The 23890-nt window shown below is 52.2% G+C and overlaps 1 protein-coding gene across 1 annotated transcript in view; it reads left to right on the forward strand.

The window, feature by feature from the left end:
• The first annotated feature begins 1576 nt into the window (after positions 1 to 1576).
• The window catches only part of gpha2 (glycoprotein hormone subunit alpha 2), a 110926-nt gene continuing 88612 nt past the window's right edge, over positions 1577 to 23890 (forward strand). The window contains exon 1 of the mRNA XM_059954846.1: positions 1577 to 1635. The gene's annotated coding sequence lies outside the window, so the exon portion shown is untranslated. The remainder of the gene's footprint in view (positions 1636 to 23890) is intronic.

Consider the following 23890-nt stretch of genomic DNA (forward strand, 5'->3'; position numbering starts at 1 on the left):
GGGCCTGTATCATGCTGTAGGTTTTCTATGCTTCTAATCTGGAGGAGTTACAAGCTTCAGTGGCTGAGATGGGAGAGACTGCGCAGACAACAACTGTCGCCCGGGGGCTTCACCAGTCACAGCTTTATGGGAGAGTGGCAGGGAGAAAGCCACTGTTGAAAAAAACTCACTTGAAATCTCAGCTGGAGTTTGCCAGAAGACATATGGGAGACTCTGAAGTCAGCTGGAAGAAGATTCTGTGGTCTGATGAAACCAGAATCAAGCTTTTTGGCCATCAGAATAAACATTGGTGTGAGCCAAACACTGCACAGCATCAAAAACACACGGTCCCCACCGTGAAGCACGGTGGAGGCTGCATCACGCTGTGGGGATGCTTCACTGCAACAGGCCCTGGAGGGCTTGTGAAGGTAGAGGGTGAAATGAATGCAGCAAAATACAGGGAAATCCTGGAGGAAAACCTGATGCAGTCTGCAAGAGAACTGCGACTTGTTTTCCAGCAAGACAATGACCCCAGTCATAAAGCCAAAACCTCACAGGAATGGATTAGAAACAACAAAGTTAATGTCCTGGAGTGGCCAAGTCAGAGTCCGGACCTCAATCCAATTGAGGATTTGTGGCTGGACTTGAAAAGGGCTGTTCACTCACGATTCCCATGCAATCTGACAGAGCTTGAGCAGTTTTGTGAAGATGAATGGGGGGAAATTGCACCCCAGTGTCCAGATGTGCAAAGCTGATAGAGAGCTATCCACAAACTCAAGGCTGTAATTGCTGGCAAAGGTGCATCAACTACATATTGACCCGGACGGGGTGAGTAATTATGCAATCAATTGTTATGTGTTTAATAACTACGATGAATTTAGATCACTTTGGAGAAATTTGTTTTTACTTTGACACCAAGGAGTCTTTTCTGTTGATGGGTGTCAGAACAAGCAAATTAAATCCACTGAGAATCAATGTTGTAGAACTGTAAAACATGAAAGCTTCCTGGGCGGGGTGGTGAATACTTTTTATCGGCACTGTGTGTTCCTCAGAGCCGTCCCCGGGGGCGGGGGTGTCTGCTCCACAACTTCTCCTGCTGTCTCTCCGGACATGTCCAACAGCAGACGTTATCACAGGCACCCGCCGAGTGGGACATCAATCACCCAGTCAGAGAGATTCCCTTCGCCCGGTCTCCCCTGCCGCCGCGACAGGCCACAGGAGAAACTGGCACACACAGGAGGTGTTCACCCGCAGCAGGAAACTCGGGCGGCGCCACAACTTCACCGAATTGAGCCCGAGTCGGCAGAGCAGCAATCGCGTCCACCAGCCGGGTCGATCTGCACCTTAATCTCTCCCAGCGCTAAATAACGTTTCAACCCTGAACTGCTTCCTTCGCTCTCACAGACGGTTCCCAGCACTTTCTCAAATCCCGGCCCTGCAGCCCTCCAACCCGAAAGCCTGTTACTGTCGGCAGTGTTGTCCTGTGCGGACCGATGCCAAAGTTGCGACTGTCCTGAACGGCTGCCGGTGATCCAGGAGTCGCCCAAACCCGGAGTGGCCGGGATTCCGAGGACCAACACCTGACAGGCAGCGAAGGAGCGGCGGAGGGAGTGTCCCGACTTAAACCGGAGCACTGAGTCCCCGTCCGGCTCGGGGGTAGGACGCTGATACTGGTTCTCCATTTTCCGTGTGTTGCGACGCCACTGTGATTACATTCAACGTGTGTGCCGGGTGTTTGTTCTCAGTCTGTCTGTCTGTCTGTCGGTGTGTACCGGGTGTTTGTTCTCAGTCTGTCTGTCTGTCGGTGTGTACCGGGTGTTTGTTCTCAGTCTGTCTGTGTGTCGGTGTGTACCGGGTGTTTGTTCTCAGTCTGTCTGTCTGTCGGTGTGTACCGGGTGTTTGTTCTCAGTCTGTCTGTGTGTCGGTGTGTGCCGGGTGTTTGTTCTCAGTCTGTCTGTGTGTCTGTGTGTACCGGGTGTTTGTTCTCAGTCTGTCTGTCTGTCGGTGTGTACCGGGTGTTTGTTCTCAGTCTGTCTGTGCGTCGGTGTGTGCCGGGTGTTTGTTCTCAGTCTGTCTGTCTGTCGGTGTGTACCGGGTGTTTGTTCTCAGTCTGTCTGTCTGTCGGTGTGTACCGGGTGTTTGTTCTCAGTCTGTCTGTCTGTCGGTGTGTGCCGGGTGTTTGTTCTCAGTCTGTCTGTGTGTGTGTCTGTGTGTACCGGGTGTTTGTTCTCAGACTGTCTGTGTGTCGGTGTGTGCCGGGTGTTTGTTCTCAGTCTGTCTGTCGGTGTGTACCGGGTGTTTGTTCTCAGTCTGTCTGTGTGTCGGTGTGTACCGGGTGTTTGTTCTCAGTCTGTCGGTGTGTCGGTGTGTACCGGGTGTTTGTTCTCAGTCTGTCTGTCTGTCGGTGTGTGCCGGGTGTTTGTTCTCAGTCTGTCTGTCTGTCGGTGTGTGCCGGGTGTTTGTTCTCAGTCTGTCTGTGTGTCGGTGTGTGCCGGGTGTTTGTTCTCAGTCTGTCTGTCTGTCGGTGTGTGCCGGGTGTTTGTTCTCCGTCTGTCTGTGTGTCGGTGTGTGCGGGTGTTTGTTCTCAGTCTGTCTGTCTGTCGGTGTGTACCGGGTGTTTGTTCTCAGCCTGTCTGTCTGTCTGTGTGTACCGGGTGTTTGTTCTCAGTCTGTCTGTCTGTCGGTGTGTGCCGGGTGTTTGTTCTCAGTCTGTCTGTGTGTACCGGGTGTTTGTTCTCAGCCTGTCTGTGTGTCGGTGTGTGCCGGGTGTTTGTTCTCAGTCTGTCTGTCTGTCGGTGTGTGCCGGGTGTTTGTTCTCAGTCTGTCTGTCTGTCGGTGTGTGCCGGGTGTTTGTTCTCAGTCTGTCTGTGTGTCGGTGTGTGCCGGGTGTTTGTTCTCAGTCTGTCTGTCTGTCGGTGTGTGCCGGGTGTTTGTTCTCCGTCTGTCTGTGTGTCGGTGTGTGCCGGGTGTTTGTTCTCAGTCTGTCTGTGTGTCGGTGTGTACCGGGTGTTTGTTCTCAGTCTGTCTGTGTGTCGGTGTGTGCCGGGTGTTTCTTCTCAGTCTGTCTGTCTGTCGGTGTGTGCCGGGTGTTTGTTCTCAGTCTGTGTGTGTGTTGGTGTGTACCGGGTGTTTGTTCTCAGTCTGTCTGTGTGTCGGTGTGTACCGGGTGTTTGTTCTCAGCCTGTCTGTGTGTCGGTGTGTGCCGGGTGTTTGTTCTCAGTCTGTCTGTGTGTCGGTGTGTGCCGGGTGTTTGTTCTCAGTCTGTCTGTGTGTCGGTGTGTGCCGGGTGTTTGTTCTCAGTCTGTCTGTGTGTCGGTGTGTGCCGGGTGTTTGTTCTCAGTCTGTCTGTCTGTCGGTGTGTGCCGGGTGTTTGTTCTCCGTCTGTCTGTGTGTCGGTGTGTGCCGGGTGTTTGTTCTCAGTCTGTCTGTGTGTCGGTGTGTACCGGGTGTTTGTTCTCAGTCTGTCTGTGTGTCGGTGTGTACCGGGTGTTTCTTCTCTGTCTGTCTGTGTGTCGGTGTGTGCCGGGTGTTTGTTCTCAGTCTGTCTGTCTGTCGGTGTGTGCCGGGTGTTTGTTCTCAGTCTGTCTGTGTGTCGGTGTGTGCCGGGTGTTTGTTCTCAGTCTGTCTGTCTGTCGGTGTGTGCCGGGTGTTTGTTCTCCGTCTGTCTGTGTGTCGGTGTGTGCCGGGTGTTTGTTCTCAGTCTGTCTGTCTGTCGGTGTGTGCCGGGTGTTTGTTCTCAGTCTGTCTGTGTGTCGGTGTGTACCGGGTGTTTGTTCTCAGTCTGTCTGTCTGTCGGTGTGTGCCGGGTGTTTGTTCTCACTCTGTCTGTGTGTCGGTGTGTACCGGGTGTTTGTTCTCAGTCTGTCTGTCTGTCGGTGTGTGCCGGGTGTTTGTTCTCACTCTATCTGTCTGTCGGAGTGTAACGGGTGTTTGTTCTCAGTCTGTCTGTGTGTCGGTGTGTACCGGGTGTTTGTTCTCAGTCTGTCTGTCTGTCGGTGTGTGCCGGGTGTTTGTTCTCACTCTATCTGTCTGTCGGAGTGTAACGGGTGTTTGTTCTCAGTCTGTCTGTGTGTCGGTGTGTACCGGGTGTTTGTTCTCAGTCTGTCTGTCTGTCGGTGTGTGCCGGGTGTTTGTTCTCACTCTATCTGTCTGTCGGAGTGTAACGGGTGTTTGTTCTCAGTCTGTCTGTGTGTCGGTGTGTACCGGGTGTTTGTTCACAGTCTGTCTGTGTGTCGGTGTGTACCGGGTGTTTGTTCTCAGTCTGTCTGTCTGTCGGTGTGTACCGGGTGTTTGTTCTCAGTCTGTCTGTCTGTCGGTGTGTACCGGTTGTTTGTTCTCAGTCTGTCTGTCTGTCGGTGTGTACCGGGTGTTTGTTCCCTGTCTGTCTGTGTGTCGGTGTGTACCAGGTGTTTGTTCTCAGTCTGTCTGTGTGTCGGTTTGTACCGGGTGTTTGTTCTCAGTCTGTCTGTGTCGGTGTGTACCGGGTGTTTGTTCTCAGTCTGTCTGTCTGTCGGTGTGTACCGGGTGTTTGTTCTCAGTCTGTCTGTGTGTCGGTGTGTGCCGGGTGTTTTTTCTCAGTCTGTCTGTCTGTCGGTGTGTACCGGGTGTTTGTTCTCAGTCTGTCTGTGTGTCGGTGTGTACCGGGTGTTTGTTCTCAGTCTGTCTGTCTGTCGGTGTGTACCGGGTATTTGTTCTCAGTCTGTCTGTCTGTCGGTGTGTACCGGGTGTTTGTTCTCAGTCTGTCTGTCTGTCTGTCTGTCGGTGTGTACCGGGTGTTTGTTCTCAGTCTGTCTGTGTGTCGGTGTGTACCGGGTGTTTGTTCTCAGTCTGTTTGTGTGTCGGTGTGTACCGGGTATTTGTTCTCAGTCTGTCTGTCTGTCGGTGTGTGCCGGGTGTTTGTTCTCAGTCTGTCTGTCTGTCGGTGTGTGCCGTGTGTTTGTTCTCAGCCTGTCTGTCTGTCGGTGTCGGTGTGTACCAGGTGTTTGTTCTCAGTATGTCTGTCTGTACCGGGTGTTTCTTCTCTGTCTGTCTGTGTGTCGGTGTGTGCCGGGTGTTTGTTCTCAGTCTGTCTGTCTGTCGGTGTGTGCCGGGTGTTTGTTCTCAGTCTGTCTGTGTGTCGGTGTGTGCCGGGTGTTTGTTCTCAGTCTGTCTGTCTGTCGGTGTGTGCCGGGTGTTTGTTCTCCGTCTGTCTGTGTGTCGGTGTGTGCCGGGTGTTTGTTCTCAGTCTGTCTGTCTGTCGGTGTGTGCCGGGTGTTTGTTCTCAGTCTGTCTGTGTGTCGGTGTGTACCGGGTGTTTGTTCTCAGTCTGTCTGTCTGTCGGTGTGTGCCGGGTGTTTGTTCTCACTCTGTCTGTCTGTGTGTCGGTGTGTGCCGGGTGTTTGTTCTCACTCTATCTGTCTGTCGGAGTGTAACGGGTGTTTGTTCTCCGTCTGTCTATGTGTCGGTGTGTACCGGGTGTTTGTTCTCAGTCTGTCTGTGTGTCGGTGTGTACCGGGTGTTTGTTCTCAGTCTGTCGGTGTGTCGGTGTGTACCGGGTATTTGTTCTCAGTCTGTCTGTCTGTCGGTGTGTGCCGGGTGTTTGTTCTCAGTCTGTCTGTCTGTCGGTGTGTGCCGGGTGTTTGTTCTCAGCCTGTCTGTCTGTCGGTGTCGGTGTGTACCAGGTGTTTGTTCTCAGTCTGTCTGTCTGTACCGGGTGTTTGTTCTCAGTCTGTCTGTCTGTACCGGGTGTTTGTTCTCAGTCTGTCGGTCTGTACCGGGTGTTTGTTCTCCGTCTGTCTGTGTGTCTGTGTGTGCCGGGTGTTTGTTCTCAGTCTGTCTGTGTGTCGGTGTGTACCGGGTGTTTGTTCTCAGTCTGTCTGCCTGGCGGTGTGTGCCGGGTGTTTGTTCTCAGTCTGTCTGTCTGTCGGTGTGTGCCGGGAGTTTCTTCTCACTCTGTCTGTCTGTCGGTGTGTACCGGGTGTTTGTTCTCAGTCTGTCTGTCTGTTGGTGTGTACCGGGTGTTTGTTCTAAGTCTGTCCGTGTGTCGGTGTGTACCGGGTGTTTGTTCTCAGTCTGTCTGTGTGTCGGTGTGTACCGGGTGTTTGTTCTCAGTCTGTCTGTCTGTCGGTGTGTACCGGGTGTTTGTTCTCTGTCTGTCTGTGTGTTTGTGTGTGCCGGGTGTTTGTTCTCAGTCTGTCTGTGTGTCGGTGTGTACCGGGTGTTTGTTCTCACTCTGTCTGTCTGTCGGTGTGTACCGGCTGTTTGTTCTCAGTCTGTCTGTGTGTCGGTGTGTACCGGGTGTTTCTTCTCAGTCTGTCTGTCGGTGTGTACCGGGTGTTTGTTCTCAGTCTGTCTGTCTGTGTGTCGGTGTGTATCGGGTGTTTGTTCTCAGTCTGTCTGTCTGTCGGTGTGTACCGGGTGTTTGTTCTCAGTCTGTCGGTCTGTCGGTGTGTACCGGGTGTTTGTTCGCAGTCTGTCTGTGTGTCGGTGTGTACCGGGTGTTTGTTCTCAGTCTGTCTGTGTGTCGGTGTGTGCCGGGTGTTTGTTCTCAGCCTGTCCGTCTGTCGGTGTCGGTGTGTGCCGGGTGTTTGTTCTCAGTCTGTCTGTCTGTCGGTGTGTACCGGGTGTTTGTTCTCAGTCGGTCTGTCTGTGTATCTGTGTGTACCGGGTGTTTGTTCTCAGTCTGTCTGTGTGTCGGTGTGTACCGGGTGTTTGTTCTCAGTCTGTCTGTCGGTGTGTACCGGGTGTTTGTTCTCCGTCTGTCTATGTGTCGGTGTGTACCGGGTGTTTGTTCTCAGTCTGTCGGTCTGTCGGTGTGTACCGGGTGTTTGTTGTCAGTCTGTCTGTGTGTCGGTGTGTACCGGGTGTTTGTTCTCAGTCTGTCTGTGTGTCGGTGTGTGCCGGGTGTTTGTTCTCAGCCTGTCTGTCTGTCGGTGTGTACCGGGTGTTTGTTCTCAGTCTGTCTGTCTGTCGGTGTGTACCGGGTGTTTGTTCTCAGTCTGTCTGTCTGTCGGTGTGTACCGGGTGTTTGTTCTCCGTCTGTCTGTGTGTTGGTGTGTACCAGTTGTTTGTTCTCTGTCTGTCTGTCTGTCGGTGTGTACAGGGTGTTTGTTCTCAGTCTGTCTGTCTGTCGGTGTGTACCGGGTGTTTGTTCTTAGTCTGTCTGTGTGTCGGTGTGAACCGGGTGTTTGTTCTCAGTCTGTCTGTGTGTCGGTTTGTACCTGGTGTTTGTTCTCAGTCTGTCTGTGTCGGTGTGTACGGGGTGTTTGTTCTCAGTCTGTCTGTCTGTCGGTGTGTACCGGGTGTTTGTTCTCAGTCTGTCTGTCTGTGTGTCTGTGTGTACCGGGTGTTTGTTCTCAGTCTGTCTGTGTGTCAGTGTGTACCGGGTGTTTGTTCTCAGTCTGTCAGTCTGTCTGTCTGTGTGTCTGTGTGTCTGTGTGTACCGGGTGTTTGTTCTCAGTCTGTCTGTGTGTCGGTGTGTACCGGGTGTTTGTTCTCAGTCTGTCTGTCTGTGTGTCGGTTTGTACCTGGTGTTTGTTCTCAGTCTGTCTGTGTCGGTGTGTACCGGGTGTTTGTTCTCAGTCTGTCTGTCTGTCGGTGTGTACCGTGTGTTTGTTCTCAGTCTGTCTGTCTGTCGGTGTGTACCGGGTGTTTGTTCTCAGTCTGTCTGTGTCGGTGTGTACCGGGTGTTTGTTCTCAGTCTGTCTGTCTGTCGGTGTGTACCGGGTGTTTGTTCTCAGTCTGTCTGTGTGTCGGTGTGTACTCGGTGTTTGTTCTCAGTCTGTCTGTGTGTCGGTGTGTACCGGGTATTTGTTCTCAGTCTGTCTGTCTGTCGGTGTGTGCCGGGTGTTTGTTCTCAGTCTGTCTGTCTGTCGGTGTGTGCCGGGTGTTTGTTCTCAGCCTGTCTGTCTGTCGGTGTCGGTGTGTACCAGGTGTTTGTTCTCAGTCTGTCTGTCTGTACCGGGTGTTTGTTCTCAGTCTGTCTGTCTGTACCGGGTGTTTGTTCTCAGTCTGTCGGTCTGTACCGGGTGTTTGTTCTCAGTCTGTCTGTGTGTCGGTGTGTACCGGGTGTTTGTTCTCAGTCTGTCTGTCTGTCGGTGTGTGCCGGGTGTTTGTTCTCAGTCTGTCTGTCTGTCGGTGTGTGCCGGGAGTTTCTTCTCACTCTGTCTGTCTGTCGGTGTGTACCGGGTGTTTGTTCTCAGTCTGTCTTTTGGTGTAGTACCGGGTGTTTGTTCTCAGTCTGTCTTTTTGTCTGTGTGTACCGGGTGTTTGTTCTCAGTCTGTCTGTGTGTCGGTGTGTACCGGGTGTTTATTCTCAGTCTGTCTGTCGGAGTGTACCGGGTGTTTGTTCTCTGTCTGTCTGTGTGTCGGTGTGTACCGGGTGTTTGTTCTCAGCCTGTCTGTGTGTACCGGGTGTTTGTTCTCAGTCTGTCTGTGTGTAGGCGTGTACCGGGTGTTTGTTCTCCGTCTGTGTGTGTGTGTCGGTGTGTACCGGGTGTTTGTTCTCAGACTGTCTGTGTGTCGGTGTGTACTGTGTGTTTGTTCTCAGTCTGTCTGTCAGTCGGTGTGTACCGGGTGTTTGTTCTCAGTCTGTCTGTCTGTCGGTGTGTACCGGGTGTTTGTTCTCAGTCTGTCTGTCGGTCTGTGTGTACCGGGTGTTTGTTCTCAGTCTGTCTGTGTGTCGGTGTGTACCGGGTGTTTGTTCTCAGTCTGTCTGTCGGAGTGTACCGGGTGTTTGTTCTCAGTCTGTCTGTGTGTCGGTGTGTACCGGGTGTTTATTCTCAACCTGTCTGTGTGTTCCGGGTGTTTGTTCTCAGTCTGTCTGTGTGTCGGTGTGTACCGGGTGTTTGTTCACAGTCTGTCTGTGTGTCGGTGTGTTCCGGGTGTTTGTTCTCAGTCTGTCTGTCTGTCGGTGTGTGCCGGGTGTTTGTTCTCAGTCTGTCTGTCTGTCTGTCGGTGTATACCGGGTGTTTGTTCTCAGTCTGTCTGTGTGTCGGTGTGTACCGGGTGTTTGTTCTCAGTCTGTCTGTGTGTCGGTGTGTACCGGGTGTTTGTTCTCAGTCTGTCTGTGTGTCGGTGTGTTCCGGGTGTTTGTTCTCAGTCTGTCTGTCTGTCGGTGTGTACCGGGTGTTTGTTCTCAGTCTCTCTGTGTGTCGGTGTGTACCGGGTGTTTGTTCTCAGTCTGTCTGTGTGTCGGTGTGTACCGGGTATTTGTTCTCAGTCTGTCTGTCTGTCGGTGTGTGCCGGGTGTTTGTTCTCAGTCTGTCTGTCTGTCGGTGTGTGCCGGGTGTTTGTTCTCAGCCTGTCTGTCTGTCGGTGTCGGTGTGTACCAGGTGTTTGTTCTCAGTCTGTCTGTCTGTACCGGGTGTTTGTTCTCAGTCTGTCTGTCTGTACCGGGTGTTTGTTCTCAGTCTGTCGGTCTGTACCGGGTGTTTGTTCTCCGTCTGTTTGTGTGTCTGTGTGTGCCGGGTGTTTGTTCTCAGTCTGTCTGTGTGTCGGTGTGTACCGGGTGTTTGTTCTCAGTCTGTCTGCCTGTCGGTGTGTGCCGGGTGTTTGTTCTCAGTCTGTCTGTCTGTCGGTGTGTGCCGGGAGTTTCTTCTCACTCTGTCTGTCGGTGTGTACCGGGTGTTTGTTCTCAGTCTGTCTGTCTGTTGGTGTGTACCGGGTGTTTGTTCTCAGTCTGTCTGTGTGTCGGTGTGTACCGGGTGTTTGTTCTCAGTCTGTCTGTGTGTCGGTGTGTACCGGGAGTTTGTTCTCTGTCTGTGTGTCTGTGTGTACCGGGTGTTTGTTCTCTGTCTGTGTGTCGGTGTGTACCGGGTGTTTGTTCTCAGTCTGTCTGTGTGTCGGTGTGTACCGGGTGTTTGTTCTAAGTCTGTCTGTGTGTCGGTGTGTACCGGGTGTTTGTTCTCAGTCTGTCTGTGTGTCGGTGTGTACCGGGTGTTTGTTCTCAGTCTGTCTGTCTGTCGGTGTGTACCGGGTGTTTGTTCTCTGTCTGTCTGTGTGTTTGTGTGTGCCGGGTGTTTGTTCTCAGTCTGTCTGTGTGTCGGTGTGTACCGGGTGTTTGTTCTCACTCTGTCTGTCTGTCGGTGTGTACCGGGTGTTTGTTCTCCGTCTGTCTATGTGTCGGTGTGTACCGGGTGTTTATTCTCCGTCTGTCTATGTGTCGGTGTGTACCGGGTGTTTGTTCTCAGTCTGTCTGTGTGTCGGTGTGTACCGGCTGTTTGTTCTCAGTCTGTCTGTGTGTCGGTGTGTACCGGGTGTTTGTTCTCAGTCTGTCTGTCGGTGTGTACCGGGTGTTTGTTCTCAGTCTGTCTGTCTGTGTATCTGTGTGTACCGGGTGTTTGTTCTCAGTCTGTCTGTGCGTCGGTGTGTACCGGGTGTTTGTTCTCAGTCTGTCTGTCTGTCGGTGTGTACCGGGTGTTTGTTCTCAGTCTGTCGGTCTGTCGGTGTGTACCGGGTGTTTGTTCTCAGTCTGTCTGTGTGTCGGTGTGTACCGGGTGTTTGTTCTCAGTCTGTCTGTGTGTCGGTGTGTGCCGGGTGTTTGTTCTCAGCCTGTCCGTCTGTCGGTGTCGGTGTGTGCCGGGTGTTTGTTCTCAGTCTGTCTGTCTGTCGGTGTGTACCGGGTGTTTGTTCTCAGCCTGTCTGTCTGTCGGTGTGTACCGGGTGTTTGTTCTCAGTCTGTCTGTCTGTCGGTGTGTACCGGGTGTTTGTTCTCAGTCTGTCTGTCTGTGTATCTGTGTGTACCGGGTGTTTGTTCTCAGTCTGTCTGTGTGTCGGTGTGTACCGGGTGTTTGTTCTCAGTCTGTCTGTCGGTGTGTACCGGGTGTTTGTTCTCCGTCTGTCTATGTGTCGGTGTGTACCGGGTGTTTGTTCTCAGTCTGTCGGTCTGTCGGTGTGTACCGGGTGTTTGTTCTCAGTCTGTCTGTGTGTCGGTGTGTACCGGGTGTTTGTTCTCAGTCTGTCTGTGTGTCGGTGTGTGCCGGGTGTTTGTTCTCAGCCTGTCTGTCTGTCGGTGTATACCGGGTGTTTGTTCTCAGTCTGTCTGTCTGTCGGTGTGTACCGGGTGTTTGTTCTCAGTCTGTCTGTCTGTCGGTGTGTACCGGGTGTTTGTTCTCCGTCTGTCTGTGTGTCGGTGTGTACCAGTTGTTTGTTCTCAGTCTGTCTGTCTGTCGGTGTGTACAGGGTGTTTGTTCTCAGTCTGTCTGTCTGTCGGTGTGTACCGGGTGTTTGTTCTTAGTCTGTCTGTGTGTCGGTGTGTACCGGGTGTTTGTTCTCAGTCTGTCTGTGTGTCGGTTTGTACCTGGTGTTTGTTCTCAGTCTGACTGTGTCGGTGTGTACCGGGTGTTTGTTCTCAGTCTGTCTGTCTGTCGGTGTGTACCGGGTGTTTGTTCTCAGTCTGTCTGTCTGTGTGTCTGTGTGTACCGGGTGTTTGTTCTCAGTCTGTCTGTGTGTCAGTGTGTACCGGGTGTTTGTTCTCAGTCTGTCAGTCTGTGTGTCTGTGTGTCTGTGTGTACCGGGTGTTTGTTCTCAGTCTGTCTGTGTGTCGGTGTGTACCGGGTGTTTGTTCTCAGTCTGTCTGTCTGTGTGTCGGTTTGTACCTGGTGTTTGTTCTCAGTCTGTCTGTGTCGGTGTGTACCGGGTGTTTGTTCTCAGTCTGTCTGTCTGTCGGTGTGTACCGTGTGTTTGTTCTCAGTCTGTCTGTCTGTCGGTGTGTACCGGGTGTTTGTTCTCAGTCTGTCTGTGTCGGTGTGTACCGGGTGTTTGTTCTCAGTCTGTCTGTCTGTGTGTCTGTGTGTACCGGGTGTTTGTTCTCAGTCTGTCTGTCTGTCGGTGTGTGCCGGGTGTTTGTTCTCAGCCTGTCTGTCTGTCGGTGTCGGTGTGTACCAGGTGTTTGTTCTCAGTCTGTCTGTCTGTACCGGGTGTTTGTTTTCAGTCTGTCTGTCTGTACCGGGTGTTTGTTCTCAGTCTGTCGGTCTGTACCGGGTGTTTGTTCTCCGTCTATTTGTGTGTCTGTGTGTGCCGGGTGTTTGTTCTCAGTCTGTCTGTGTGTCGGTGTGTACCGGGTGTTTGTTCTCAATCTGTCTGCCTGTCGGTGTGTGCCGGGTGTTTGTTCTCAGTCTGTCTGTCTGTCGGTGTGTGCCGGGAGTTTCTTCTCACTCTGTCTGTCTGTCGGTGTGTACCGGGTGTTTGTTCTCAGTCTGTCTGTCTGTTGGTGTGTACCGGGTGTTTGTTCTCAGTCTGTCTGTGTGTCGGTGTGTACCGGGTGTTTGTTCTCAGTCTGTCTGTGTGTCGGTGTGTACCGGGAGTTTGTTCTCTGTCTGTCTGTGTGTCTGTGTGTACCGGGTGTTTGTTCTCTGTCTGTCTGTGTGTCGGTGTGTACCGGGTGTTTGTTCTCAGTCTGTCTGTGTGTCGGTGTGTGCCGGGTGTTTGTTCTAAGTCTGTCTGTGTGTCGGTGTGTACCGGGTGTTTGTTCTCAGTCTGTCTGTGTGTCGGTGTGTACCGGGTGTTTGTTCTCAGTCTGTCTGTCTGTCTGTGTGTACCGGGTGTTTGTTCTCTGTCTGTCTGTGTGTTTGTGTGTGCCGGGTGTTTGTTCTCAGTCTGTCTGTGTGTCGGTGTGTACCGGGTGTTTGTTCTCACTCTGTCTGTCTGTCGGTGTGTACCGGGTGTTTGTTCTCCGTCTGTCTATGTGTCGGTGTGTACCGGGTGTTTATTCTCCGTCTGTCTATGTGTCGGTGTGTACCGGGTGTTTGTTCTCAGTCTGTCTGTGTGTCGGTGTGTACCGGGTGTTTGTTCTCCGTCTGTCTATGTGTCGGTGTGTACCGGGTGTTTATTCTCCGTCTGTCTATGTGTCGGTGTGTACCGGGTGTTTGTTCTCAGTCTGTCTGTGTGTCGGTGTGTACCGGCTGTTTGTTCTCAGTCTGTCTGTGTGTCGGTGTGTACCGGGTGTTTGTTCTCAGTCTGTCTGTCGGTGTGTACCGGGTGTTTATTCTCAGTCTGTCTGTCTGTGTATCTGTGTGTACCGGGTGTTTGTTCTCAGTCTGTCTGTGTGTCGGTGTGTACCGGGTGTTTGTTCTCAGTCTGTCTGTCTGTCGGTGTGTACCGGGTGTTTGTTCTCAGTCTGTCGGTCTGTCGGTGTGTACCGGGTGTTTATTCTCAGTCTGTCTGTGTGTCGGTGTGTACCGGGTGTTTGTTCTCAGTCTGTCTGTGTGTCGGTGTGTGCCGGGTGTTTGTTCTCAGCCTGTCCGTCTGTCGGTGTCGGTGTGTGCCGGGTGTTTGTTCTCAGTCTGTCTGTCTGTCGGTGTGTACCGGGTGTTTGTTCTCAGCCTGTCTGTCTGTCGGTGTGTACCGGGTGTTTGTTCTCAGTCTGTCTGTCTGTCGGTGTGTACCGGGTGTTTATTCTCAGTCTGTCTGTCTGTGTATCTGTGTGTACCGGGTGTTTGTTCTCAGTCTGTCTGTGTGTCGGTGTGTACCGGGTGTTTGTTCTCAGTCTGTCTGTCGGTGTGTACCGGGTGTTTGTTCTCCGTCTGTCTATGTGTCGGTGTGTACCGGGTGTTTGTTCTCAGTCTGTCGGTCTGTCGGTGTGTACCGGGTGTTTGTTCTCAGTCTGTCTGTGTGTCGGTGTGTAAAGGGTGTTTGTTCTCAGTCTGTCTGTGTGTCGGTGTGTGCCGGGTGTTTGTTCTCAGCCTGTCTGTCTGTCGGTGTGTACCGGGTGTTTGTTCTCAGTCTGTCTGTCTGTCGGTGTGTACCGGGTGTTTGTTCTCAGTCTGTCTGTCTGTCGGTGTGTACCGGGTGTTTGTTCTCCGTCTGTCTGTGTGTCGGTGTGTACCAGTTGTTGGTTCTCAGTCTGTCTGTCTGTCGGTGTGTACCGGGTGTTTGTTGTCAGTCTGTCTGTCTGTGTGTCTGTGTGTACCGGGTGTTTGTTCTCAGTCTGTCTGTGTGTCAGTGTGTACCGGGTGTTTGTTCTCAGTCTGTCAGTCTGTCTGTCTGTGTGTCTGTGTGTCTGTGTGTGCCGGGTGTTTGTTCTCAGTCTGTCTGTGTGTCGGTGTGTACCGGGTGTTTGTTCTCAGTCTGTCTGTGTCGGTGTGTACCGGGTGTTTGTTCTCAGTCTGTCTGTCTGTCAGTGTGTACCGTGTGTTTGTTCTCAGTCTGTCTGTGTGTCGGTGTGTACTGGGTGTTTGTTCTCAGTCTGTCGGTCTGTCGGTGTGTACCGGGTGTTTGTTCTCAGTCTGTCTGTGTGTCGGTGTGTACCGGGTGTTTGTTCTCAGTCTGTCTGTGTGTCGGTGTGTGCCGGGTGTTTGTTCTCAGCCTGTCCGTCTGTCGGTGTCGGTGTGTGCCGGGTGTTTGTTCTCAGTCTGTCTGTCTGTCGGTGTGTACCGGGTGTTTGTTCTCAGCCTGTCTGTCGGTGTGTACCGGGTGTTTGTTCTCAGTCTGTCTGTCTGTCGGTGTGTACCGGGTGTTTGTTCTCAGTCTCTCTGTCTGTGTATCTGTGTGTACCGGGTGTTTGTTCTCAGTCTGTCTGTGTGTCGGTGTGTACCGGGTGTTTGTTCTCAGTCTGTCTGTCGGTGTGTACCGGGTGTTTGTTCTCCGTCTGTCTATGTGTCGGTGTGTACCGGGTGTTTGTTCTCAGTCTGTCGGTCTGTCGGTGTGTACCGGGTGTTTGTTGTCAGTCTGTCTGTGTGTCGGTGTGTACCAGTTGTTTGTTCTCAGTCTGTCTGTCTGTCGGTGTGTACAGGGTGTTTGTTCTCAGTCTGTCTGTCTGTCGGTGTGTACCGGGTGTTTGTTCTTAGTCTGTCTGTGTGTCGTTGTGTACCGGGTGTTTGTTCTCAGTCTGTCTGTGTGTCGGTTTGTACCTGGTGTTTGTTCTCAGTCTGACTGTGTCGGTGTGTACCGGGTGTTTGTTCTCAGTCTGTCTGACTGTCGGTGTGTACCGGGTGTTTGTTCTCAGTCTGTCTGTCTGTGTGTCTGTGTGTACCGGGTGTTTGTTCTCAGTCTGTCTGTGTGTCAGTGTGTACCGGGTGTTTGTTCTCAGTCTGTCAGTCTGTGTGTCTGTGTGTCTGTGTGTACCGGGTGTTTGTTCTCAGTCTGTCTGTCTGTGTGTCGGTTTGTACCTGGTGTTTGTTCTCAGTCTGTCTGTCTGTCGGTGTGTACCGTGTGTTTGTTCTCAGTCTGTCTGTCTGTCGGTGTGTACCGGGTGTTTGTTCTCAGTCTGTCTGTGTCGGTGTGTACCGGGTGTTTGTTCTCAGTCTGTCTGTCTGTGTGTCTGTGTGTACCGGGTGTTTGTTCTCAGTCTGTCTGTCTGTCGGTGTGTGCCGGGTGTTTGTTCTCAGCCTGTCTGTCTGTCGGTGTCGGTGTGTACCAGGTGTTTGTTCTCAGTCTGTCTGTCTGTACCGGGTGTTTGTTTTCAGTCTGTCTGTCTGTACCGGGTGTTTGTTCTCAGTCTGTCGGTCTGTACCGGGTGTTTGTTCTCCGTCTATTTGTGTGTCTGTGTGTGCCGGGTGTTTGTTCTCAGTCTGTCTGTGTGTCGGTGTGTACCGGGTGTTTGTTCTCAATCTGTCTGCCTGTCGGTGTGTGCCGGGTGTTTGTTCTCAGTCTGTCTGTCTGTCGGTGTGTGCCGGGAGTTTCTTCTCACTCTGTCTGTCTGTCGGTGTGTACCGGGTGTTTGTTCTCAGTCTGTCTGTCTGTTGGTGTGTACCGGGTGTTTGTTCTCAGTCTGTCTGTGTGTCGGTGTGTACCGGGTGTTTGTTCTCAGTCTGTCTGTGTGTCGGTGTGTACCGGGAGTTTGTTCTCTGTCTGTCTGTGTGTCTGTGTGTACCGGGTGTTTGTTCTCTGTCTGTCTGTGTGTTTGTGTGTGCCGGGTGTTTGTTCTCAGTCTGTCTGTGTGTCGGTGTGTACCGGGTGTTTGTTCTCACTCTGTCTGTCTGTCGGTGTGTACCGGGTGTTTGTTCTCCGTCTGTCTATGTGTCGGTGTGTACCGGGTGTTTATTCTCTGTCTGTCTATGTGTCGGTGTGTACCGGGTGTTTGTTCTCAGTCTGTCTGTGTGTCGGTGTGTACCGGCTGTTTGTTCTCAGTCTGTCTGTGTGTCGGTGTGTACCGGGTGTTTGTTCTCAGTCTGTCTGTCGGTGTGTACCGGGTGTTTGTTCTCAGTCTGTCTGTCTGTGTATCTGTGTGTACCGGGTGTTTGTTCTCAGTCTGTCTGTGTGTCGGTGTGTACCGGGTGTTTGTTCTCAGTCTGTCTGTCTGTCGGTGTGTACCGGGTGTTTGTTCTCAGTCTGTCGGTCTGTCGGTGTGTACCGGGTGTTTATTCTCAGTCTGTCTCTGTGTCGGTGTGTACCGGGTGTTTGTTCTCAGTCTGTCTGTCTGTCGGTGTGTACCGGGTGTTTGTTCTCAGTCTGTCTGTCTGTCGGTGTGTACCGGGTGTTTGTTCTCCGTCTGTCTGTGTGTCGGTGTGTACCAGTTGTTGGTTCTCAGTCTGTCTGTCTGTCGGTGTGTACAGGGTGTTTGTTCTCAGTCTGTCTGTCTGTCGGTGTGTACCGGGTGTTTGTTCTTAGTCTGTCTGTGTGTCGGTGTGTACCGGGTGTTTGTTCTCAGTCTGTCTGTGTCGGTGTGTACCGGGTGTTTGTTCTCAGTCTGTCTGTCTGTCTTTGTGTACCGGGTGTTTGTTGTCAGTCTGTCTGTCTGTGTGTCTGTGTGTACCGGGTGTTTGTTCTCAGTCTGTCTGTGTGTCAGTGTGTACCGGGTGTTTGTTCTCAGTCTGTCAGTCTGTCTGTCTGTGTGTCTGTGTGTCTGTGTGTACCGGGTGTTTGTTCTCAGTCTGTCTGTGTGTCGGTGTGTACCGGGTGTTTGTTCTCAGTCTGTCTGTCTGTGTGTCGGTTTGTACCTGGTGTTTGTTCTCAGTCTGTCTGTGTCGGTGTGTACCGGGTGTTTGTTCTCAGTCTGTCTGTCTGTCGGTGTGTACCGTGTGTTTTTTCTCAGTCTCTCTGTCTGTCGGTGTGTACCGGGTGTTTGTTCTCAGTCTGTCTGTGTCGGTGTGTACCGGGTGTTTGTTCTCAGTCTGTCTGTCTGTCGGTGTGTACCGGGTGTTTGTTCTCAGTCTGTCTGTGTGTCGGTGTGTACCGGGTGTTTGTTCTCAGTCTGTCTGTGTGTCGGTGTGTACCGGGTATTTGTTCTCAGTCTGTCTGTCTGTCGGTGTGTGCCGGGTGTTTGTTCTCAGTCTGTCTGTCTGTCGGTGTGTGCCGGGTGTTTGTTCTCAGCCTGTCTGTCTGTCGGTGTCGGTGTGTACCAGGTGTTTGTTCTCAGTCTGTCTGTCTGTACCGGGTGTTTGTTCTCAGTCTGTCTGTCTGTACCGGGTGTTTGTTCTCAGTCTGTCGGTCTGTACCGGGTGTTTGTTCTCCGTCTGTTTGTGTGTCTGTGTGTGCCGGGTGTTTGTTCTCAGTCTGTCTGTGTGTCGGTGTGTACCGGGTGTTTGTTCTCAGTCTGTCTGTCTGTCGGTGTGTGCCGGGTGTTTGTTCTCAGTCTGTCTGTCTGTAGGTGTGTGCCGGGAGTTTCTTCTCACTCTGTCTGTCTGTCGGTGTGTACCGGGTGTTTGTTCTCAGTCTGTCTGTGTGTCGGTGTGTACCGGGTGTTTGTTCTCAGCCTGTCTGTGTGTACCGGGTGTTTGTTCTCAGTCTGTCTGTGTGTAGGTGTGTACCGGGTGTTTGTTCTCCGTCTGTGTGTGTGTCGGTGTGTACCGGGTGTTTGTTCTCAGACTGTCTGTGTGTCGGTGTGTACTGTGTGTTTGTTCTCAGTCTGTCTGTCAGTCGGTGTGTACCGGGTGTTTGTTCTCAGTCTGTCTGTCTGTCGGTGTGTACCGGGTGTTTGTTCTCAGTCTGTCTGTCGGTCTGTGTGTACCGGGTGTTTGTTCTCAGTCTGTCTGTGTGTCGGTGTGTACCGGGTGTTTGTTCTCAGTCTGTCTGTCGGAGTGTACCGGGTGTTTGTTCTCAGTCTGTCTGTGTGTCGCTGTGTACCGGGTGTTTGTTCTCAGCCTGTCTGTGTGTTCCGGGTGTTTGTTCTCAGTCTGTCTGTGTGTCGGTGTGTACCGGGTGTTTGTTCACAGTCTGTCTGTGTGTCGGTGTGTTCCGGGTGTTTGTTCTCAGTCTGTCTGTCTGTCGGTGTGTGCCGGGTGTTTGTTCTCAGTCTGTCTGTCCGTCTGTCGGTGTATACCGGGTGTTTGTTCTCAGTCTGTCTGTCTGTCGGTGTGTACCGGGTGTTTGTTCTCAGTCTGTCTGTGTGTCGGTGTGTACCGGGTGTTTGTTCTCAGTCTGTCTGTGCGTCGGTGTGTTCCGGGTGTTTGTTCTCAGTCTGTCTGTCTGTCGGTGTGTGCCGGGTGTTTGTTCTCAGTCTGTCTGTGTGTCTGTGTGTACCGGGTGTTTGTTCTCAGTCTCTCTGTGTGTCGGTGTGTACCGGGTGTTGTTTCTCAGTCTGTCAGTCTGTCTGTTTGTGTTTCTGTGTGTACCGGGTGTTTGTTCTCAGTCTGTCTGTCTGTCGGTGTGTACCGGGTGTTTGTTCTCAGTCTGTCTGTCTGTGTGTCGGTGTGAACCGGGTGTTTGTTCTCCGTCTGTCTGTGTGTACCGGGTGTTTGTTCTCAGTCTGTCTGTCTGTCGGTGTGTACTGGGTGTTTGTTCTCAGTCTGTCTGTGTGTCGGTGTGTACCGGGAGTTTGTTCTCGGTCTGTCTGTGTGTCTGTGTGTGCCGGGTGTTTGTTCTCCATCTGTCTGTGTGTCTGTGTGTACCGGGTGTTTGTTCTCAGTCTGTCTGTGTGTCTGTGTGTGCCGGGTGTTTGTTCTCCGTCTGTCTGTGTGTCGGTGTGTACCGGGTGTTTGTTCTCAGTCTGTCTGTCTGTCGGTGTGTACCGGGTGTTTGTTCTCAGTCTGTCTGTCTGTCGGTGTGTACCGGGTGTTTGTTCTCAGTCTGTCTGTCTGTCGGTGTGTACCGGGTGTTTGTTCTCAGTCTGTCTGTCTGTCGGTGTGTACCGGGTGTTTGTTCTCAGTCTGTCTGTCTGTCTGTCGGTGTGTACCAGGTGATTGTTCTCAGTCTGTCTCTGTATCTGTGTGTGCCTGGTGTTTGTTCTCAGTCTGTCTGTCTGTGTGTCTGTGTGTGCCAGGTGTTTGTTCTCAGTCTGTCTGTCTGTGTGTCTGTGTGTACCAGGTGATTGTTCTCAGTCTGTCTGTGTATCTGTGGGTGCCCGGTGTTTGTTCTCAGCCTGTCTGTGTGTACCGGGTGTTTGTTCTCAGTCTGTCTGTGTATAGGTGTGTACCGGGTGTTTGTTCTCAGTGTGTGTGTGTGTCGGTGTGTACCGGGTGTTTGTTCTCAGACTGTCTGTGTGTCGGTGTGTACTGTGTGTTTGTTCTCAGTCTGTATGTCAATCGGTGTGTACCGGGTGTTTGTTCTCAGTCTGTCTGTCTGTCGGTGTGTACCGGGTGTTTGTTCTCAGTCTGTCTGTCGGTCTGTGTGTACCGGGTGTTTGTTCTCAGTCTGTCTGTGTGTCGGTGTGTACCGGGTGTTTGTTCTCAGTCTGTCTGTCGGAGTGTACCGGGTGTTTGTTCTCAGTCTGTCTGTGTGTCGGTGTGTACCGGGTGTTTTTTTTCTCAGCCTGTCTGTGTGTACCGGGTGTTTGTTCTCAGTCTGTCTGTGTGTCGGTGTGTACCGGGTGTTTGTTCTCAGTCTGTCTGTGTGTCGGTGTGTACCGGGTGTTTGTTCGCAGTCTGTCTGTGTGTCGGTGTGTACCGGGTGTTTGTTCTCAGTCTGTCTGTCTGTCGGTGTGTGCCGGGTGTTTGTTCTCAGTCTGTCTGTCTGTCGGTGTATACCGGGTGTTTGTTCTCAGTCTGTCTGTCTGTCGGTGTGTACCGGGTGTTTGTTCTCAGTCTGTCTGTGTGTCGGTGTGTACCGGGTGTTTGTTCTCAGTCTGTCTGTGTGTCGGTATGTTCCGGGTGTTTGTTCTCAGTCTGTCTGTCTGTCGGTGTGTGCCGGGTGTTTGTTCTCAGTCTGTCTGTCTGTCGGTGTGTACCGGGTGTTTGTTCTCAGTCTGTCTGTCTGTGTGTCGGTGTGAACCGGGTGTTTGTTCTCCGTCTGTCTGTGTGTACCGGGTGTTTGTTCTCAGTCTGTCTGTCTGTCGGTGTGTACCGGGTGTTTGTTCACAGTCTGTCTGTGTGTCGGTGTGTTCCGGGTGTTTGTTCTCAGTCTGTCTGTCTGTCGGTGTGTGCCGGGTGTTTGTTCTCAGTCTGTCTGTCCGTCTGTCGGTGTATACCGGGTGTTTGTTCTCAGTCTGTCTGTCTGTCGGTGTGTACCGGGTGTTTGTTCTCAGTCTGTCTGTGTGTCGGTGTGTACCGGGTGTTTGTTCTCAGTCTGTCTGTGCGTCGGTGTGTTCCGGGTGTTTGTTCTCAGTCTGTCTGTCTGTCGGTGTGTGCCGGGTGTTTGTTCTCAGTCTGTCTGTGTGTCTGTGTGTACCGGGTGTTTGTTCTCAGTCTCTCTGTGTGTCGGTGTGTACCGGGTGTTGTTTCTCAGTCTGTCAGTCTGTCTGTTTGTGTTTCTGTGTGTACCGGGTGTTTGTTCTCAGTCTGTCTGTCTGTCGGTGTGTACCGGGTGTTTGTTCTCAGTCTGTCTGTCTGTGTGTCGGTGTGAACCGGGTGTTTGTTCTCCGTCTGTCTGTGTGTACCGGGTGATTGTTCTCAGTCTGTCTGTCTGTCGGTGTGTACTGGGTGTTTGTTCTCAGTCTGTCTGTGTGTCGGTGTGTACCGGGAGTTTGTTCTCGGTCTGTCTGTGTGTCTGTGTGTGCCGGGTGTTTGTTCTCCATCTGTCTGTGTGTCTGTGTGTACCGGGTGTTTGTTCTCAGTCTGTCTGTGTGTCTGTGTGTGCCGGGTGTTTGTTCTCCGTCTGTCTGTGTGTCGGTGTGTACCGGGTGTTTGTTCTCAGTCTGTCTGTCTGTCGGTGTGTACCGGGTGTTTGTTCTCAGTCTGTCTGTCTGTCGGTGTGTACCGGGTGTTTGTTCTCAGTCTGTCTGTCTGTCGGTGTGTACCGGGTGTTTGTTCTCAGTCTGTCTGTCTGTCGGTGTGTACCGGGTGTTTGTTCTCAGTCTGTCTGTCTGTCTGTCGGTGTGTACCAGGTGATTGTTCTCAGTCTGTCTCTGTATCTGTGTGTGCCTGGTGTTTGTTCTCAGTCTGTCTGTCTGTGTGTCTGTGTGTGCCAGGTGTTTGTTCTCAGTCTGTCTGTCTGTGTGTCTGTGTGTACCAGGTGATTGTTCTCAGTCTGTCTGTGTATCTGTGGGTGCCCGGTGTTTGTTCTCAGCCTGTCTGTGTGTACCGGGTGTTTGTTCTCAGTCTGTCTGTGTATAGGTGTGTACCGGGTGTTTGTTCTCAGTGTGTGTGTGTGTCGGTGTGTACCGGGTGTTTGTTCTCAGACTGTCTGTGTGTCGGTGTGTACTGTGTGTTTGTTCTCAGTCTGTATGTCAATTGGTGTGTACCGGGTGTTTGTTCTCAGTCTGTCTGTCTGTCGGTGTGTACCGGGTGTTTGTTCTCAGTCTGTCTGTCGGTCTGTGTGTACCGGGTGTTTGTTCTCAGTCTGTCTGTGTGTCGGTGTGTACCGGGTGTTTGTTCTCAGTCTGTCTGTCGGAGTGTACCGGGTGTTTGTTCTCAGTCTGTCTGTGTGTCGGTGTGTACCGGGTGTTTTTTTTCTCAGCCTGTCTGTGTGTACCGGGTGTTTGTTCTCAGTCTGTCTGTGTGTCGGTGTGTACCGGGTGTTTGTTCTCAGTCTGTCTGTGTGTCGGTGTGTACCGGGTGTTTGTTCGCAGTCTGTCTGTGTGTCGGTGTGTACCGGGTGTTTGTTCTCAGTCTGTCTGTCTGTCGGTGTGTGCCGGGTGTTTGTTCTCAGTCTGTCTGTCTGTCGGTGTATACCGGGTGTTTGTTCTCAGTCTGTCTGTCTGTCGGTGTGTACCGGGTGTTTGTTCTCAGTCTGTCTGTGTGTCGGTGTGTACCGGGTGTTTGTTCTCAGTCTGTCTGTGTGTCGGTGTGTTCCGGGTGTTTGTTCTCAGTCTGTCTGTCTGTCGGTGTGTGCCGGGTGTTTGTTCTCAGTCTGTCTGTCTGTCGGTGTGTACCGGGTGTTTGTTCTCAGTCTGTCTGTCTGTGTGTCGGTGTGAACCGGGTGTTTGTTCTCCGTCTGTCTGTGTGTACCGGGTGTTTGTTCTCAGTCTGTCTGTCTGTCGGTGTGTACTGGGTGTTTGTTCTCAGTCTGTCTGTGTGTCGGTGTGTACCGGGAGTTTGTTCTCGGTCTGTCTGTGTGTCTGTGTGTGCCGGGTGTTTGTTCTCCGTCTGTCTGTGTGTCTGTGTGTACCGGGTGTTTGTTCTCAGTCTGTCTGTCTGTCGGTGTGTACCGGGTGTTTGTTCTCAGTCTGTCTGTGTGTCTGTGTGTACCGGGTGTTTGTTCTCAGTCTGTCTGTCTGTGTGTCTGTGTGTACCGGGTGTTTGTTCTCAGTCTGTCTGTCTGTCAGTGTGTACCGGGTGTTTGTTCTCAGTCGGTCTGTCGGTGTGTACCGGGTGTTTGTTCTCAGTCTGTCTGTGTGTCGGTGTGTACCGGGTGTTTGTTCTCAGCCTGTCTATCGGTGTGTCTGTGTGTACCGGGTGTTTGTTCTCAGTCTGTCTGTGTGTCGGTGTGTACCGGGTGTTTGTTCTCAGCCTGTCTGTGTGTCGGTGTGTACCGGGTGTTTGTTCTCAGTCTGTCTGTGTGTCGGTGTGTACCGGGTGTTTGTTCTCAGTCTGTCTGTCTGTCGGTGTGTACCGCGTGTTTGTTCTCAGTCTGTCTGTGTGTCTCTGTGTACTGGGTGTTTGTTCTCAGCCTGTCTGTGTGTCGGTGTGTACCAGGTGTTTGTTCTCAGTCTGTCTGTGTGTCTGTGTGTACCGGGTGTTTGTTCTCAGCCTGTCTGTGTGTCGGTGTGTACCGGGTGATTGTTCTCAGTCTGTCTGTGTGTCAGTGTGTACCGGGTGTTTGTTCTCAGTCTGTCTGTCTGTCGGTGTGTACCGGGTGGTTGTTCTCAGTCTGTCGGTGTGTACCGGGTGTTTGTTCTCAGCCTGTCTGTGTGTCGGTGTGTACCGGGTGTTTGTTCTCAGTCTGGCTGTCTGTCGGTGTGTACCGGGTGTTTGTTCTCAGACTGTCTGTGTGTCTGTGTGTACTGGGTGTTTCTTCTCAGTCTGTCTGTGTGTCGGTGTGTACCGGGTGTTTGTTCTCAGTCTGTGTGTCGGTGTGTACCGGGTGTTTGTTATCAGTCTGTCTGTCTGTGTATCTGTGTGTACCGGGTGTTTGTTCTCAGTCTGTCTGTGTGTCGGTGTGTACCGGGTGTTTGTTCTCAGTCTGTCTGTCGGTGTGTACCGGGTGTTTGTTCTCCGTCTGTCTATGTGTCGGTGTGTACCGGGTGTTTGTTCTCAGTCTGTCGGTCTGTCGGTGTGTACCGGGTGTTTGTTCTCAGTCTGTCTGTGTGTCGGTGTGTACCGGGTGTTTGTTCTCAGTCTGTCTGTGTGTCGGTGTGTGCCGGGTGTTTGTTCTCAGCCTGTCTGTCTGTCGGTGTATACCGGGTGTTTGTTCTCAGTCTGTCTGTCTGTCGGTGTGTACCGGGTGTTTGTTCTCAGTCTGTCTGTCTGTCGGTGTGTACCGGGTGTTTGTTCTCCGTCTGTCTGTGTGTCGGTGTGTACCAGTTGTTTGTTCTCAGTCTGTCTGTCTGTCGGTGTGTACAGGGTGTTTGTTCTCAGTCTGTCTGTCTGTCGGTGTGTACCGGGTGTTTGTTCTTAGTCTGTCTGTGTGTCGGTGTGTACCGGGTGTTTGTTCTCAGTCTGTCTGTGTGTCGGTTTGTACCTGGTGTTTGTTCTCAGTCTGACTGTGTCGGTGTGTACCGGGTGTTTGTTCTCAGTCTGTC

The sequence above is a fragment of the Hypanus sabinus genome, chromosome 31 (genome assembly GCF_030144855.1).
Source record: "Hypanus sabinus isolate sHypSab1 chromosome 31, sHypSab1.hap1, whole genome shotgun sequence".
In the NCBI taxonomy this organism is placed as follows: domain Eukaryota; kingdom Metazoa; phylum Chordata; class Chondrichthyes; order Myliobatiformes; family Dasyatidae; genus Hypanus; species Hypanus sabinus.